The sequence below is a fragment of the Halichoerus grypus genome, chromosome 6 (assembly GCF_964656455.1).
Source record: "Halichoerus grypus chromosome 6, mHalGry1.hap1.1, whole genome shotgun sequence".
Taxonomy (NCBI): Eukaryota; Metazoa; Chordata; class Mammalia; order Carnivora; family Phocidae; genus Halichoerus; species Halichoerus grypus.
In genome coordinates, this window is record NC_135717.1 from 128,056,029 (window position 1) to 128,074,019 (window position 17,991).

General features: G+C 41.2%; 1 long non-coding RNA gene across 3 annotated transcripts in view; it reads left to right on the forward strand.

Annotated features, from left to right (window-relative positions):
- Window positions 1–35: 35 nt before the first annotated feature.
- LOC118524713 (uncharacterized) overlaps window positions 36–17,991 on the forward strand; it is a 127,110-nt gene continuing 109,154 nt past the window's right edge. For all 3 annotated transcript variants that reach the window (XR_013449257.1, XR_013449258.1, XR_013449259.1), the window contains exon 1: window positions 36–171. This is a non-coding gene — a long non-coding RNA (uncharacterized LOC118524713). The remainder of the gene's footprint in view (window positions 172–17,991) is intronic.

A 17,991-nucleotide genomic window follows, 5' to 3' on the forward strand; every position in this document is an offset into this window, starting at 1 on the left:
CGCCTGGGCCTTAGAGGACACCGGTAAGGGCCAAGGAAGGAGGGAAGTGGCCCGTCTTCAGCTCCTGAGCAGCTTCGGCTCTTCCGTTCCCGCAGCGCTGACTATTCGGACCTTTGGGGCAGAACGCAAGACGGTCAACCCGCTGCTCCGCAGACCTGACTGCGCTCTGAGGTGAGCTGAGAGGCCCCTCCCTGTGAGACTGCGTCAGTGCTGGTGACGTCACGCTCACATGACGTCAGTAGTTCTTGCTCTGACATCTAGCCTGGGCGGGCCTATGCTTGCCTTGGGCTTGCCTTGGGCCTGCCGGGGGCGCTGAGCGGTGAGGCTAGTGGCTGGAACTGTGTTCTCTCACAAGGACTCAGTTCTCACAGCTTTTAAACTACTGCCAAGTAAGTAGATTATAGTACCTGGTACTGGTAAAGGTTTATATCTTATCCCCATGTCTGATTTTCACCCAATCACGCACTTTGCATCTATTCGCACCTGTATCCTGTGCAAGGCATCTCAGATTCGCGCTAAGGAAACAGCTTCCAAGCAGAGCTCGTCAGCTTGCCCATACTACCCAGACTACTTTAGGCTTCCTTAAAAAGTTCTCCGAAGAAGGATAAATTAATGTAACTCCGGTTAAAGGTTCTGAATTGATGCACTCTGTCATTCAAATTAATTACAAATTCCTTTCACATTTAAGAAGCACCACCATAAACCCAGCTCATAGGTATGCCCACTATGAGACTCTGCCCACTACTTGCTCAGTTAGTTTTTTTCCTTTCTCCTTCCTTGCGCATGATTATTTTACTCTAGTCATACTATTTAATCACGTATGTTCACATGTCTCTTTGCCCTAAGTGGCGAACTCCCTAAGGCAGAATCTAGGGTTCACTCACCTTTATAATCTTTTCATAATGGATAGCACAACGGTATTTGTTGAAATGAGGAAACTGTTTGTTTTCATTTTTTTGTCAAACCAGACCTGTTTGGCCGTCACTACCTTTTAATGCAAATCCTATAATCTAATTTTAATGAATATATAGTACACCTGTTTCCTGCTCTCAAAAGTATAATTGGATAAAATCAACCCTGTTAACTGTGATACAAAGGAGAATTTTATATGTTATGAAGGTGAAAAGGGAGGCAGCATTCATATCTTTTTGGAAGAATCAGGGAGGCTTCCAGGAGGAGAATGTGATGGTTTTTAATGAATGAGTAGAAGTTAGTAATCAAAAAAAAAAGGTAGTACAGGGGCACCTGGGTGGCTTAGTCCCGGTTAAGCCATTCTTGGTTTCGGCTCAGGTCATGATCTCAGGGTTGGAGATCAAGCCCCACAGTGGGCTCTGCGCTCAGCAGGGTGTCTGCTGGAGATTCTCTCTCCCTCTGCCCCCTCCCCGCTCCCTCATAAATAAATAAATCTAAAAAAAAAAAAAAGCGTAGTACTAACATTAAACCAACAGACAATGAAAAAGGGTTATAAAGCTCATAAACATACCCAAGTAATGTAAGAATTACTAAGATAATAAAGGTGGCATCATAAATCAATGGGGAAAGAAAAACTTAATAGTGAAGGAGACATGATTATGGGGGGAAAAAAACTCCTATGTCCTGCCACAAAAAATAACTACATGGGTAAAAAACAAAACCTTAAACAAACTAGAAAACAAATGCAAGTGAAAATTTAATTGATCTAGGGATAGGAAAGAGCCTTTGAATTATAAAACAGTTGGAAGAAATTACAAAGGAAGAGATTGACTTGACTATAAAAATGTCAGAAAAACACAATGACAACATTGTAACATATGTCAGACAGAACTTTAATGTGCTTAACATTTTAAGATCTAGTAATCATAGAAATGCAGATTAAACTTCTATTTTTCACCTATCAGGTTTTTTTGAAAATTTTAAGTGCTGGTAGGTAAACATCTGCAGTGAGTTTGTTCTTGAACATTGCAGATGCAGTGTAACTTGGTATGACCTTTCTGGAAAACATTTGGCAATGTACGTTAAGGTTAAATGAGAGTATATATGTACAGTGTCTAGAACTCTAAGACAAGTTCATGTTTAGTAAGTATTAGTAGTGTCTATCATTATTTTTACTATTGTTTTTATTATCAATAGCATTATCATACCTTTTGATCAGCAGAGCGCCTAGAATAATACCTTGAACTTAGTGGATGTTCATTAAATATTTGATTGGCTAATTCTCCTTGTCATGTAAGAATTTTATAGGAAAAGCCCCTCCCCCTGCCCCTGCCCCTCCCCCCGCTCACATGCACACCCTCTCTCTCTCTAAAATAAATAAATAAAATCTGACGCACCTGGGTGGCACAGTCAGTTAAGCATCCAACTCGGTTTTGGCTCAGGTCGTGATCTTGGGATCATGGAATCTGAACCCTGCAAGGGACTCTGCTCAGTGCAAAGTCAGCTTGAGACTCTCTCTCCCTCCCCCCCCCTCTCTAAATAAATAAGTAAAATCTTTTAAAAAATAAAAGAAATTTTTTAAAAGAATTTTATAGGAAAAGATACAGAGTTAATGACATGTCAGCCTGTTAAAACATTAAAGTTATAAAGCAAGAAGTTATCTTGAATGATCATATGGTTCAACCTATAAGCAGGATACTTTGTACAGTAGTAAAAAAATGTTTGTTATTGATGATATGTTAGCTATCTTTTACTGCATATCAAATAGCCCTAAAACTACACACCAAGGGCACTAGGTGGGTTCAGTCAATAGAGCATGTGACTTTTGATCTTGGGGTGGTGAGTTCAAGCCCCACGTTGGGGTAGAATTTACTTTAAAAAAAAGTATTTGAGGGGGCGCCTGGGTGGCTCATCGTGAAGTGTCTGCCTTCGGCTTGGGTCGTGATCCCAGGGTCCTGGGATTGAGCCCCGCATCGGGCTCCCTGCTCAGCAGGAGGCCTGCTTCTCCCTCTCCCCTCCTCCTGCATGTATTCCCTCTCTCACTGTCTCTCTCTCTGTGTCAAATAAATAAAATCTTTAAAAAAAAAAAAAAAAGTATTTGGGGGGTGCCTGGGTGGCTCAGTTGGCTAAGCGTCTGCCTTCAGCTCAGGTCATGATCTCAGGGTCCTGGGATTGAGCCCCACGTCTGGCTCTGTGTTCAGCGGGGAGTCTGCTTCTCCCTCTCCCTTTGCCCCTCCCTCTGCTCATGTACATGTACTCTCTCTCTCTCTCTCAAATAAATAAATAAGATCTTTAAAAAGAAAGTATTTGGGGAGCCTGGCTGGCTCAGTCAGTGGAGCATACAACTCTTCATTTCAAGCATCATGAGTTTGAGCCCCCCTTTGGGGTTGGAGATTACTTTAAAAAAAAACAAACTTAGTGGCTTAAAACAACAGAAGTCGTGTATTATTTCTCAATTTCTGAGTCAGGAATTCAGGCGGGGTTCAATTGGGCATTTCTGTTTCAGTCTCATGAGGTTGCAGTCAGATGTAGGCTCGGGCTGTGGTCGTCTGAAGACTTATTTGGAGCTGGAGAATCCACTTCCAAGGTGGTTCCCTCCCATGTCTGGCAAGTTGGCTTAGTCTGTTGGCCACATGGGCTTTTCCACAGAACAGCTTGAATATTCCCACAGCATGGCAACTGGCTTATTCTGGAGCAAGTAATCGATCTGAAAGACCGAAGCAGAAGCTGCAGTGCCTTTTATGACACAATCTTGGAACTCACACATCACGTCAGCCATATTCAGGGCCAGCCTTGATTGAATTTGGGCAGGAGAGTAATGAAGGGCATGTGCTGGGAAGTAAAGATCAGTAGAGGCTGTCCTGGAGGCTGGCTACCACAGATGAGGATGACATTTTCAGCTGGAGCATTGTCTGTCTTCTTAAAAATGTCTAAGGATGGAAGCCCTTACATGTTCCTTTATAATATTGCTCAAGAAGTTGTTTCTTGGGGGCACCTGGCTGGCTCAGTCGGAAGAGCATGTGACTCTTGATCTCAGGGTTGTAAGTTGGAGACCCTCGTCAGGTGTAGAGATCACTTAAAAAATAAAATCTTAAGGGTCGCCTGGATGGCTCAGTCAGTTAAGTGTCTTCCTTCGGCTCAGGTCATGATCCTGTAGCCCTGGGATCGAGCCTTGCAACATCGTCGTCGTTGTCGTCGTCGTCGTCGTCATCATCATCGGGCTCCCTGCTCAGCAGGGAGTCTGCTTCTCCCTCTTGCTCTGCCCCTCCCTGCTCCTCATGCTCTCTCTCTCTCTCTCAAATAAATAAAATCTTTTAAAAAAAGTATCTTGGGGCACCTGGGTGGCTCAGTCAGTTGAGCATCTGCCTTCGGCTCAGGTCATAGTCCCGGGGTCCTGGGATCGAGCCCCACGTCAGGCTCTTGGCTCAGTGGGGAGTCTGCTTCTCCCTCTCCCTCTGCCTGCCGCTCTCCCTGCTTGTGCTCTCTCTCTCTCTCTGTATCTCTGTGTCTCAAATGAATAAATAAAATCTTTTTTTTTTTTTTAAGATTTTTTTATTTATTTATTTATTTGGCAGAGAGAGAGACACAGCGAGAGAGGGAACACAAGCAGGGGGAGGGGGAGAGGGAGAAGCAGGCTTCCTGCCGAGCAGGGAGCCCGATGTGGGGCTTGATCCCAGGACCCCGGGATCATGACCTGAGCTGAAGGCAGACGCTTAACGACTGAGCCACCCAGGCGCCTCCATAAATAAAATCTTTAAAAAAAAAAAGTATCTTAATTTCAGCCATGATCTCTCCTATTAAGTCTAGAAAAACAATTCTGTTCAAGACAATTAATTTGATACTGCTCTTTACAACTTCTTTGAAAATTTCCCTAGTGACAGTACCAGTGACAAAACCATTTTAGTGGGGCACCTGGGTAGCTCAGTCATTAAGCGTCTGCCTTCAGCTCAGGTCATGATCCCAGGGTCCTGGGATCAAGCCCTGCATCGGGCTCCCTGCTTGGTGGGAAGCCTGCTTCTCCCTCTCCCACTCCCCCTGCTTGTGTTCCCTCTCTCGCTCTCTCTGTCAAATAAATAAAATCTTAAAAAAAAAAACCAACATTTTAGTGATAACAACCCATTTTGGGGGCAAAAGAACATTAACAACAGGGCAAGGTGGTGATTCGTTCATTTATTCAAGCATCCATTCTTGTCATTTATCTGATAAAACAGTGGACTAAATTTTACGTGTGGGTCGATAGACACATACAGTAACATATACCAGCAATAATTTTACAACTTAATGATTATGCCAGTTAATTATTGCCCAGATTTTATATTATTTGGGCTCACTTCCCTTTTGCTGTTCTATTTTCTTGACATAATATTGACATAATAATAAAGCTCATTGATTTAGCACTTACTTTGTGCCAGGTGCTTTACATCTCACTAATCTTCCAACAAACCTTCAGAGGTGTAGTTATCACCCTTTGATTGTGGAGTAATTAAGTAATGTGTCCAAAGTACACACAGTAACTGACAGGGCTGGGATGCAAACCAAGATCTGTGTCTCTTTCCTTCCGCGAGCCTGGATTATGTTAGTGACTTATCCCCATACATATGCCTCCCACCTGAGAGGTAAGAGACTTCCACATTGTTATTCAGGCATTTTCAAAATTGTTTCTGTAGGTATCTCCCTTACTGTATTGACAGTATGGTTGAAAGGTATGATTTCAGTGAGAAGTCTTTTTCCGTTTACCAAGAGGAACCAGATGTTTGATATGGAACAACCTCCTTCATTTTCTTTTCAGAATATTTACTAAAAAATAGCAGACAATTAGTGATATATTATACAGCTCTTTAGCACCTAACTTTCAACTAAATTACCTTCCTTGTTGTATGTAAAAAAAAAAAGTCTGACCAGGGACACCTACCTGGCTGTCTCAGTTGGAAAAGCATGTAACTCTTGATCTCAGGGTTGTGAGTTCGAGCCCCACAATGGGTGGAGAGATTACTTAAAAAAAAAAAAAAAAAGTCTGACAAAAAAAAAACACCACCCCACACACAAAAAAGCACATGCGACCTTTTGTTACAATTAAATCTTCCCATTTTGTTTTTCTACATATCTATATATAATACGATTTTGAAATCAAGATTAGGAGATTATACAGGGTGATGAGTTGAGAAACTAATCCAAGCTTAAAGAGAGAAAGAATATTTCAGGTCTTTTCTCTAAATAACCATTGACTAGTATTGGTATAGCACTGCATTGTCCAATATTCGGTAGCCATTAGCAGTATGTTGCTATTTACATTTAAATGAATTGAAACTAAATAAAATTTGGAATTTGGTTCTTCATTTGCATTAGCCACATTTTAAATGCTCAGTAACCACCCATGGCTCGTGGCTACCATACTGGATGGCACTGATACCAAAATTTCCATCATTATAAAAAGTTCAATGGGACAATGGTGGAAAGAAGCAATATCATAAAGAATTTCATGGATGAAACAAAATAAGCCAAAATGAACGGCAAGGTCTATTATTATTTTAATCCTATTTCATACTTTATTCTTGACAATATTCACATTTGTGCTTTCTCTTTATAATGTTTTATATGTATATATTTCTAAATAAAAAATAATTGTAACTAAATTTATTGAGTACTTAAATGCATTCCAGGAATTGTGCTAAGTGCTTCATGTGAATTAACTCGTAAATACTATATTTGTTGTGGAAAATTTGGAAAACATAAAAAAAAGAGAGAGAGAGAGAAAACCAACCTTAATCCCCAAACCCAGAGATAATCGTTGTTGACATTTCTGGTGGATGCTGTAGTGTGCTGCCCAGATCCCAAGATATTAGCTGCCAGGAGTGTTGGCTGCTGATGACTCACAGTTGCATTTCTCTCCAAAATTGCCTTCTGTGAAGGAAGCTGCCTCATCCTAGGTCATGTTCACTCCCTTGGGGCAGCTCAAATCCAATGACTGGTCAGTTGTGGAGGTACAAGGCACAGTCCCTCAATTATAACAATCTGGGACATTCGGCTTTAGAATTTCCCATGGGACCAGTTAAAGCCTCTGTGGCAAGTGCCCTGCAGTTCACCTTCCTCTGCCCAATCCTGCTTCCCTCATAGGTGCTGTTCCTGAGAGGACTCATGAGTAAACCACCTGCATGCAAATCCCTGCCTCAGAGTCTGTTTCCTAGAAAACCCAACCTAAGTCATTATTTTCAGAACATGAGTTCCGGTTTTTTTTCTTTTTGCAGATGTCTGTGTCAGTTTTTAAAATCTGTCTAAACTTTTTTCACCCCAACAAATTTGATGTTTTCTTACCTATTGTTTTATATTTTAATTTTTTAGTTGATAACATTTTTATGAATAATTTTGCATACACCTAAGTATCTTTCCGTACAATTTTTTTTGTTTTTTTTTTTTTAAAGCTTTTATCCATTTATTTGACAGAGAGAGAGAGAGAACACAAGCAGGGGGAGCGGGAGAGGGAGAAGCAGGCTCCCCACCGAGCAGGGAGCCCAACGCAGGGCTTGATCCCAGGACCCCGGGGATCATGACCTGAGCCAAAGGCAGACGCTTAATGACTGAACCACCCAGGTGCCCCTAAGTTTTATTTATTTAAATAACCTCTATACAACGTGGGGCTCAAACTCACGACCCCAAGATCAAGAGTCACAAGCTCTTCCGACTGAGCCAGCCAGGCGCCCGTCTGTACCACAATTTTTAACAGCCATGTGGAATTCATATGGCACATCATAGTCAGTTAATCTTGTATTTGCAGATATTTTGGTGTTTCCTGGTTTTCACTGTGGCAGACCCTAGAACTCAGCAGGCCAACACCCATTCCCAATTTTCCTCCTACTTGCCTGCCTTTAGGATAGGAAAACCAAATATTCCCATATATTTTGTTTTCCTCATCTTACTTACACCTAGGGCTGGTATCAGTTCCAACCATCAGGAAGTAAGCTGAAGATTACTGAGGTTGAGGCGGAAGTTCCAGGAAAGGGAGGTATACATGTATTGCCTTCCAAATAAAATGGGACAGCCAAAATTGGTACCATTTCTTGCTTATTCTTTCTGCTTTGTGAGCAGTGAGACGTCTAGGGTTGTAGTAGCCATCTTTCATCCATGAGGGAAAAGTCAAGAAAATTCAAGGCTTTTGACCTTGAGAAAATTGAGCATTTAAACCAATGCCAGCAATGACCTATCTTTGGATTTCTTGTTATGATGAGAAAGATAACTTTTTTTTTAACCTACTTGTGTTTGGATTTTCTGTTACTTACAGCTAAAATCATTTATAAACGTCACTGTTCCTGACATTCATGATAGAAGTAATGCAGTGATGAACATTGTGGGTAAATACTTGAATAGCAACAACTTAACATAAAAATCAGGAAGAGAATTAGGACCCTGCATTTACAACGTTTCTTCTCCTTGACCATATGCAGCTCTGTCCTTAACCTTCCCACTTTCTTTTTGTGAAGACCAGAAAAATAGCATACATAGACTTCCTAAATTTTTCCAAAAGACAACAGTATTTGGGAGAGGAAATAGACCTTTTGTACACCAGAAACTTATCTCTTCAAATAGGATATTTTAGCAAATACACTATGCCATGGTGTTCACATCCACTAATACAGAATCAGCAAGGTTTTTTGGAGCAAGTATTATGTGAACTGGAGTGTATTTTAGACTAAGTCATGAATTAACTCTCCATATATTTGAGTGGAAATCATTAATATCTTTAGAGTTAGGATATTTTATCCTCTCAGAATAAACATGGAGAATCAAAGAAGCTGAACTAAACTACCATTTGAAGTAAAAAGAGCAGTGTTAAATTGCAAAATAGATATCGAAATTGTGTTTGATTTCAGCTTTCTAGTGTCAGGCACTTGACAGTGCAAAACCTGAATCCGGTGAGTCTATTTCCATGACTCCCACTTACACAGTCTTGAGGCTGTTTCTAATTCTGCAGTCCCAGAAACCTCAAGTTGGCTGGTTCTGGTTCAAAGTAAAGGCATGGGGATGCTTTTTTGATATCGTAGTGAATCAGAGTATCTAGGAGCTGAAGTGTCGCAAGTTAAAGATGTCCTGGCTCATTCCTATTAGTGTCTTTAGGAGGGAAGATAGCTCCAGATCTGACCAGACTGCTTGCAGGTTGCTCCAGACTACATTGCCATTGATGAGCATAGACTAAAACTGAGCTGGCATAAGCAACAGAGTGAAAAAGCAACCTAAGGAAATCATACATCTGATAAGGGTGCGATATCCACATTATATAAAGAAGTCCTATGGCACAGCAACAAAAAACATATATCCCAATTTTATTTTTTCCTTTTTTTAATTTTAGGTAGGCTCCACACCCAACATGGGGCTTGAACTCATGACCTTGAGATCGAGTCGCGTACTCTGAGCCAGCCAGGTGCCCCATATATCCCAGTTTCAAAATGGACAAAGAAGATACACAAATGGGCAACAAGCATATGAAATGATGCTCAGGGACACCTGCGTGGCTCCGTTGGTTAAGCATCTGCCTTCTGCTCAGGTCATGGTCTCAGGGTCCTGGGATCAAGTCCTGCATCGGGCTCCTTGCTCAGTGGGGAGCCCGCTTCTCCATCTCCCTCTGCTGCTCCCCCTGCTTGTGCTCTCTGTCTCTCTGTCTCTCTCTCTGACAAATAAAATCTTTAAAAGAAAAGAAAAACGATGCTCAGGGGCACCTGGGTGGCTCAGTCGTTAAGAGTCTGCCTTTGGCTCAGGTCATGATTCCAGGGTCCTGGGATCGAGCCCTACATTGGGCTCCCTGCTCAGCGGGAAGCCTGCTTCTCCCTCTCCCATTCCCCCTGCTTGTGTTCCCTCTCTCGCTATGTCTTTCTCTGTCAAATAAATAAATAAAAATCTTAAAAAAAAATTTTTTTTTTAAAAGAAACGATGCTCAATGTCACAATCATTAGGGAAGTGCAAATCAAAACCACAGTGAAATATCACCTCCTACTCATTAGGATAGCTACTATCAAAAAATCAGAAAATAGGGCGCCTGGGTGGCTCAGACGGTTAAGCGTCTGCCTTCGGCTCAGGTCATGATCCCAGGGTCCTGGGATCGAGTCCCGCATCGGGCTCCCTGCTCCTTGGGAGCCTGCTTCTCCCTCTGCTTCTCTCTCTCTCTCTCTCTGTCTCTCATGAATAAATAAATAAAATCTTAAAAAAATATATATATAAAAAAAAATCAGAAAATAACAGGTGTTAACAAGGATGTGGAGAGATTGGAACCCTTTTGCACTGCTGGTAGGAATGTAAAGTAGTGCAGCCCCTATGGAAAACAGTGTAGTGATTCCTCAAAAAATTAAAAATTAGAATTAGCATATGACCCAGCAATCCCACTTCTGGGTGTACATCCAAAAGAATTGAAAGCAAGATCTTGAAGAGATTTACGTACCCATGTTTATAACAGCACTATACACAATAGCCAAGAGGTGGGGGCAACCCAATTGTCCCTAAACAGAGGAATGGATAAACAAAATGTGTCATATCCATACAATGGAATATTATTCAGCCTTACAAAGGAAGGAAGGAAATCCTGTCACATGCTACAGCATGGATTTTGAGGACGTTATGCTAGGTGAAATGAGCTTGTCACAGAAAATCAAATCCCGTGTGATTCCACTTACATGAGGTATCCAGAGTAGTCAAATTGATAGAGACAGAGTAGAATGGTGGTTGCCAGGGGCCAGGAGAGAAGGGGAAAGGGAGAGGGAATGGGGAAGGACTATGTAAGAAGTGTAGAGTTTCAGTTTTGCAAAATGAAAATGTTCTGGAGATGGCTGCACAACAATGTGAATATACTTAGGAGGGGAAGGAAGGGGAGGTGAAGATCATGAGTGGCCCACAACGCTTAAAATATTTACTCTCTTGGCCCATTACAGAAGAAGTTTACTAACCCCCACGAGCTATATTATTCATGGCCTGTTTTACATTTTTGTGTTTTGTTGATGTTAGGTGCAAGAAATAGGAACCACTCACACCATTTTAAGCAAAAAGGGATTTAATACAGGAAATCAGGAGCTTAGCAAATCATTGGATAGGGTGCTTGGGTCCCTTAGGGGGTCTCCAGGAATGATTCCTAGGACAAGACTGATGTTCTGGCCTACTGGGGGAGCTGCTACCTCTGCAATAATCAGAAAGGTGGCAATCAATGGATTCCATTGGTACTGTACAGTTCAAAGACATGCCACTGTAGCTGTGATCCAACGTCAGGAAGCACTGCTGCCCCTCTGATGACCTCTCAACACCCAGGGAGTTAGTACCTAGACACTGAAATAATGACACAGGAAAGCCCGATGGGCCCACCGGTGAGTTTGCAGCAGAAACAAAGCGGACGGCTCCAGCCTTGGATCCACCTTTCAAGTGCTTCTAATTGGCAAAAGCAGAACCCTCGCTGCGGGGAGATGGGGGAAATGTGGTTTTTCCTTCTTTAGCCCCTGCAGGATCTGAAAACACACCTAGAGGTTTGAAGTGGATGCTGAGAGCCAGTTCAGAGCACCCACCACAGCTGGTTTGTGGCTTCAGGCTCTTTCCAACTCTTCTCATCTTTGGCCAACACCTTATTCTTTTATTTGAGAAACCTTCTCTGACACTCCCTTCCCTACCTCCACCATTACCAGATAGGATGCCCTTTTGTGAGCCTCTGTAGCTCTAAGCTCTACCTCTGCCATTCGCGGGCCACTCCGCATCATAATAGCCTGCTTTCTTCCTCCACTAGATTGCAAGCTCCTTGAAAGCGCCAACTCAGTCTTACTCATTCTTGTGTAAGTAATTGGCGTATTCTTGTTGAGAATAACCGTTTCCGGGTTATAACATCGCAAATAGCATCTCTTCTCCTGTTTTTATCATTCCATATTCTTGTGTGCTGATATCTGTATACAGTGAAAGTTCAGTACATGTGAACGTTCTAGCTTTCATTTGGGCTGAGCAAAGAGAAATTCCACCAAGGCTGTATGTGTGTGTATTCTTATTTGACCCTGTGTACTTCTTTAGGTTAATAAATACTATGGAACAGCTAATGTTTGAACAGTTTCAACATATGTGTTTAAGTATATACACTCAAGTGAGTGTATGTATATTCCTCACAACTATCGTATTAGGTAGACACTATTTTTATTCCCATTTTATAGATGAAGAAACTGGGGCTCAGGCCAGGTAAGTAGGTTACCTACAGTTACACCAAGTGGCAAAACTGGGACTCCCATCAGGGTCTGACTAATACCAAAATCTGTACTCTTAGCGATGATGATGATGATGGTGGTGGGGGTGGTGATTGTGACCATGGTGGCAGCTGATGTTCCAGACATTGTGTTATAGGCATTTTAAAATTTTATTTAGGGGTGCCTGGGTGGCTCAGTTGTTAAGCGTCTGCCTTCGGCTCAGGTCATGGTCCTAGGGTCCTGGAATCGAGCCCTGCTCAGGCTCCCTGCTCAGCGGGAGGCCTGCTTCTCCCTCTCCCACTCCGCCTGCTTGTGTTCCCTCTCTCGCTCTGTCCCTCTCTGTCAAATAAATAAATAAAATCTTTAAAAAAATAAAATAAAATTTTATTTATTTGTTTTTAGAGAGAGAGCAAGCGTGAGGGGGGAAGGGGCAGAAGGAAAGAATCTCAAGCTGACTCTCCACCAACTGCGGAGCTCAACACAAGGCTCAATCCCACGACCCTCAGATCATGACCTGAGCCGAAATCAGGAGTTGGACGCTCACCTGAGTGAGCCACACAGGCGTCTCTGTGCTAGGCATTTTACATGTGTTATCTTTTTTTTTTTAAGATTTTATTTTTTATTTGACAGAGAGAGACAGCGAGAGAGGGAACACAAGCAGGGGGAGTGGGAGAGGGAGAAGCAGGCTTCCCACTGAGCAGGGAGCCCGACGCGGGGCTCGATCCCAGGACCCTGGGATCATGACCTGAGCCGAAGGCAGACGCTTAACGACTGAGCCACCCAGGCGCCCCCAGAGATAAGATTCTTATCCTTAAAGCAAAGTTCTGGTCACTGCCTAAGCATCTCCTCCTGTGACTGAATAGAGAAAGGTTTTTTTTAGGAAAATTGTGCTCGGTGCCTAATTCCTGGCCTGTAGATAATGCCAGATATGGTAGGGTGTTTTCTACAGGGAGCCCGTTTTTATTCGTCACCCTATCTCTTACAGGACAATCAGAAACTCACAAATCATTCCATAGCTTTTCTGAATCTTTGAGGAATTACTTATTAGAAAATGAAGTTAAAAAAAAAAAGAAGAACTAGAATTCTCCCAAACCCATGACTGGCTTATGCACAATGCAAAATGATTCTGAAACTTTGACTTTACATCTGTCCTTTGGAGAGTCTCAAGAAAAACAGTACCTTAAATACAGATCAAATGGGAGACTTAAGCCAAAAAGCATGTGAACAGGGAAAGATAATAAGTAACTTTTAAAATAGTTATTTTTAGCTGCTATTTTACATTCTAGGGGAATAGCAAAATTCACTTCTTGGGTAAATGGAGCTTTTGCTTGCGAAGGAAAATAAAAGGTTGGCCTTTTGGGGTGGTCAGTTCATATGGAAGGAGGTTTGACAATGAGAATTACATTGCTCAGAATAATATAATTTCAGAGATTGAACCTGAAAGCAAGAATTTGTCTTTGGAATTCTTTAGCAGTAGCTTCCTGTTGATAAAGCCCAAATTTGGCCAGTTTGGTGGGTCAGCCACGGAGGCATGATTATCATAATGCTGTCACCCTCTCTGGGACAAACTGAGCAGGACTTCATTTTCTGCTCGGGAAAGAGATGGAGAAGGAAGTCTGAGCAAAATGGCAGCAAGCAGGCCCTCAGCAGAAAAAAACAGAAATTCCCTGTGTTGAAAATGGCCGAAGAACTTTTTAGGTACTTATATTTCCTGTCCTATGCTGTATTATTCTACCTCCTCTGTTATTCCCTGACTTTCATTAAAAATCTGTTGTAAACAATCACATGTATATAATGGTGCTTGGGGAATAAATGAGGAGGGGACAGTGGTCACAGCTAGGATGAAGTGGGACACAGAGAAGACAAGTAAGACATGATCAAGGATTCTTTCTTAACCTTGGGGAATATACCTGATATTAACAGATTGGATGAATTTAGAAACCTGGGGCGCTTGAGGTCATTCCAAACAATAAAGCCTGATCCCAAAGCAGGGGAAAAACTCCCAAACTGTGCAGGGTCCGCGCAGATGGGTCCACGTGCTTTTGGTTCGGTTTTCTTCAAGGAAAGAATATAGACTTGAAAGAAAGACTCAAATATAGAGAATCCATAGAGAAAATTGGAGACCACCATTAAGAACTATTCATCCGACTGGAGAAACTACATATTTAAAAACAATAATAACAACAAATAGAACTCTCTAACCAGTTCAGATGTGGATCTGTGCATTCTTAGTAACTGTCGCCATGGTAGCAAGGCAGTTGACAAGTTGCGCCTTCTTAGCATAGGACATCCAAAGGGGAGAGAGAACAGCTAATCATGTACTGTCTTGTACCTTCTTTATTTAATTGTGCTGACCCTGTATTCCTGACTATTAGCCTCTGACACTTCTCTCCCTAATAGCGTCAAGCACAATGCTAGGAATATATTAGGCACTCAAACATATACACTGATGGGCTGAATTAAATGAAAGCTGTTTCTGCTCTGTCTTCCTTTCCAGTTTATAAAGAGTGTCAACCAGCCAGAAATTTGATTTTTTAAAATGGCTCCTGCATTTGTCTGGGGGATCAAAACTAGGCCGTTTTCTTGATTGCACTGGCCCAACATGGATTTCAGGTTGAGGGGGTGAAAGGACAGTGATTGGGTATTCTCAGATACTGAATTATTGGAAGACTAACACAGGAGTGGTAAGTAGGACAGTATAGGTAGAAACGTGAGGCCTTTCGAGGCCCGGAAGCTTTGCGTAGGACTTGCACGCAGCGCTGTTCCTGAGTACGAACACAACTTTGGCAGCGGTTCCCGCGGTGTTTAATATGAGGCCTGGGTGAATACCCCGAGGACAAGGAGTTCCACCATTCTGGCTTCACACTGAGAAAGCTTTTTTAGCCCCTAACCCCACTGACACCCAATTCACACTCAGCCTGGGAAGTCTCCTTATTATAGTCCCTTGAACTAATGATAATCTTTTACTCTAGTCTTTTCTCTAATACATTCTTACATTGCATTTTCATCGTCATCTGTATAATTGCTCTGCATTTCAGTTACTTCCATTTCTATTCTTAACATTTTGTTATTTCACATTTTCTTTTAAAAGTATTTAAACGTAGACACACCCTCTTTATTTTAATAGCCAGCATGCCCAGGTTTGCTGCTTTAAAATCTGCGTTCCTACAGTTTCAACGGATCTTCAAAGTGTGCCAACCTTCAGTTTACAGACTGATATTCTAATCATGTTCAAGACTGAAATCAGCTGCAAGAATTTGTCTTTGGAATTCTTTAGCAGTAGCTTCCTGTTGATAAAGCCCAAATTTGGCCAGTTTGGTGGGTCAGCCACGGAGGCATGATTATCATAATGCTGTCACCCTCTCTGGGACAAACTGAGCAGGACCAGCCTCATGTGCAAAAGCTACAGCAGTGACTACCCCCAGAGAGGAACAGGTTAAATCCTTCCAAACCTGCTAAGGAATTTGACCTAGTTCCTTGAAACTAGAGTGTAACTTGAAAGTATAATTGGTCGCAAATGTGTTTCTTTCTTCCTCAAAATTACTTTTGAATTCCTGTGAGACAGAGAGAAAGGCATTATCTGTTTACATAGATTCAGACCACCACCGTTGATAACTGGACTAATTCCGTATGAAATTTGGGGAGCAGACAAATAACGTGACTTCATTTTGTCAAAGGAATGGTTAGGCCTCTAGTTGTGAAAGTCAACAAATACACAGTTGATGTGGTTATAGCATTCAAATCTCCTATCGATTTTTTTTTTTGCCAATGTGTTTAGCGCAATGGTAGGCACAGGTGCTCAGTGAATGTTTGTTGAATGAGTGAATGAATGAATGAATGAATGAAAAGCTCTTCATACTCTGACTCCTACCTACTTTTCCAGTTGTATTTGTATTTCCTACTGTCTTCCTTCTAAAAAAAAAAAAATATATATATATATATAGAGAGAGAGAGAGAGAGAGAGAGGCGCCTGGGTGGCTCAGTTGGTTAAGCATCTGCCTTCAGCTCAGGTTATGATCCAGGATCCTGGGATCAAGTCCTGCATTGGGCTCCTTGCTCACGGGGAGCCTGTTTCTCCCTCTCCCTCTGCCCCTCCCCCCAGCTTGTGTGCTCTTTCTCTCTCTGTGTGTCAAATAAATAAAATCTTTAAAAAATAAATAAATAAAATAAAATATATATATATATAGTAGTTTATACTCTGGCAAATAGCCATTCTGTTTGCCAAAAACCTCTCCTGCTTTCCCACTTCTGTGCTTTGTTGTTGTGGTACCACCACCTAGAATGCTCTTCTCTCATATCCCAGACTATGAAAATGTTACTGTTTCTCATCTCAAATGCTGCTTCCTTCATGAGAATTTTATTGATTATTTCAATAAGAGAAAAGCCTTTTCTCCTGATAACTCACAAAACTTCGAACCTCCTGGTCATTTATTATCAACCACCTTATGTTATAATTATTTCTGTGGTTAACCTATTCCCCCTGCTATATAGTAAGCTTCTCGAAGATGGGCACTGGGTCTTCTTATTCTTTACAGTGACTAGCACATAGTTGATACTCAGTAACTAGTTGCTGAAATAATTATGGTAATTAATTTTTCTAATGCTATACTATGAACTCCCAACAAATTTTTTTTATTTTTTATTTTTTTAAATTTTATTATATTATGTTAGTCACCATACAATACATCATTTGTTTTTGATGTGGTGATCCACAATCCATTGTTTTCATATAACATCCAGTGCTCCATGCAGTATGTGCCCTCCTTAATACCCATCACCGGGCTAACCAATCCCCCCTCCCCCCTCCCCTCTAAAACCCTGTTTCTCAGAGTCCATAGTCTCTCATGGTTCATCTCTCCCTCCAATTCTCCCCCCATTTTTCCCTTCCTTCTCCTAATGTCCTCCATGTTATTCCTTATGTTCCACAAATAAGTGAAACCATATGATGATAATTGACTTTCTCTGCTTGACTTTGAACTCCAACAAATTTTTAAATCATTTTTCTTAATAAAATAAAAATGTTGTTTTCATATATTAACATTATTTGAGCTCCAGAACTAGATTGGAACTGTATCTTTGTCAACATTTTCTTTCTAGTCAATTCTGTAGGAGATTGGAGCATTCATTTAGACTCTTCCTTTGTGTTTTAAATGATCACAGATTTATTTGGTTCTTTTAGTGACACCATTAGCATCATTAAAATTCATATCTTGTGCTCTTCAAAGAAGATCTTTTGAGTATTTTTTCCTTAAGTATGTATATATCATTGAATTCTTAGCTCCTCCCATAATTCATTCCTTCGTTCTTGCCTACATTACTAAAAGGTGGCAGTTCCATCCATTCATCCATTTGAGTACGAGACAAAAGTCTTCGTAGAGTCTTGGGGCTGTACTTTCTGCATAATATTAAATGTTTTTTTCTACAGATGACGTCTTCTTGACACATAATGATAAAACCAAAGATTCTCTTCCTTTCTTTTTTTTTTTAAATTAGCTATCACCACCTGCAAGGCATAAAGAGAGAGGAAATGGAACACAAATTATCTAAGAATTGAGCCTGGAAATCATTTGAGAAACTAACCTCTTGAAAGCAGAAACCCTGCTATGTGCTTTATTTCCTAAAATTTTTAGTCTTCCTGAAGAAGGTTTGTAATATCTCACTTGGGAGATTCTAAGAATTTAAGAGAAGTGGATAAGATTGTCCTTTACAAAATTTGGGACAGTCTTTATTCTGACCAGTACATGGGTAGCAGTCCTGGGTTACAACTTTCCTCGGCTCTTAAAAGCATTATTCCTAAAATAAGTGCTCCTCCAGTCAAGCTTTCACCAGTATTTTATTTTATTTTATTTTATTTTATTTTACTTTTTTTTTTTTAAGATTTTATTCTTAA